Consider the following 1,407-nt stretch of genomic DNA (forward strand, 5'->3'; position numbering starts at 1 on the left):
GGGTGGCACAGGGCTGGATGGGGCTTTCGTATAGCAGGGACGGTGCTGCCTCTCGCTTCGCTCGCTGTCCGCCGCTCGCCGCTCGCTCGTGCAGCCAAAAATGGCCAGTTTTGGCCCGTTTTTGGGCCGTTTTGGCCAGTTTTTGGCCTGTTCTTGCATTGCGCGGTGACCGTCGAGAGCGGAGCAAAACGTCAGCCATCTCAGCACCCTGGAACCCCCCGGGTGGCACAGGGCTGGATGGGGCTTTCGTATAGCAGGGACGGTGCTGCCTCTCGCTTCGCTCGCTGTCCGCCGCTCGCCGCTCGCTCGTGCAGCCAAAAATGGCCAGTTTTGGCCCGTTTTTGGGCCGTTTTGGCCAGTTTTTGGCCTGTTCTTGCATTGCGCGGTGACCGTCGAGAGCGGAGCAAAACGTCAGCCATCTCAGCACCCTGGAACCCCCCGGGTGGCACAGGGCTGGATGGGGCTTTCGTATAGCAGGGACGGTGCTGCCTCTCGCTTCGCTCGCTGTCCGCCGCTCGCCGCTCGCTCGCGCAGCCAAAAATGGCCAGTTTTGGCCCGTTTTTGGGCCGTTTTGGCCAGTTTTTGGCCTGTTCTTGCATTGCGCGGTGACCGTCGAGAGCGGAGCAAAACGTCAGCCATCTCAGCACCCTGGAACCCCCCGGGTGGCACAGGGCTGGATGGGGCTTTCGTATAGCAGGGACGGTGCTGCCTCTCGCTTCGCTCGCTGTCCGCCGCTCGCCGCTCGCGCAGCCAAAAATGGCCAGTTTTGGCCCGTTTTTGGGCCGTTTTGGCCAGTTTTTGGCCTGTTCTTGCATTGCGCGGTGACCGTCGAGAGCGGAGCAAAACGTCAGCCATCTCAGCACCCTGGAACCCCCCGGGTGGCACAGGGCTGGATGGGGCTTTCGTATAGCAGGGACGGTGCTGCCTCTCGCTTCGCTCGCTGTTCGCCGCTCGCCGCTCGCTCGCGCAGCCAAAAATGGCCAGTTTTGGCCCGTTTTTGGGCTGTTTTGGCCAGTTTTTGGCCTGTTCTTGCGTGGTGCGGTGACCGTCGTGAGCGGAGCAAAACGTCAGCCATCTCAGCACCCTGGAACCCCCCGGGTGGCACAGGGCTGGATGGGGCTTTCGTATAGCAGGGACGGTGCTGCCTCTCGCTTCGCTCGCTGTTCGCCGCTCGCCGCTCGCTCGCGCAGCCAAAAATGGCCAGTTTTGGCCCGTTTTTGGGCTGTTTTGGCCTGTTTTTGGGCTGTTCTTGTGTGGCGCGGTGACCGTCGTGAGCGGAGCAAAATGTCAGCCATCTCAGCACCCTGGAACCCCCCGGGTGGCACAGGGCTGGATGGGGCTTTCGTATAGCAGGGACGGTGCTGCCTCGCGCTTCGCTCGCTGTTCGCCGCTCTCCGCTCGCTCGCG

The sequence above is a fragment of the Musa acuminata genome, unplaced genomic scaffold, assembly GCF_036884655.1.
Source record: "Musa acuminata AAA Group cultivar baxijiao unplaced genomic scaffold, Cavendish_Baxijiao_AAA HiC_scaffold_176, whole genome shotgun sequence".
Lineage (NCBI taxonomy): Eukaryota > Viridiplantae > Streptophyta > Magnoliopsida > Zingiberales > Musaceae > Musa > Musa acuminata.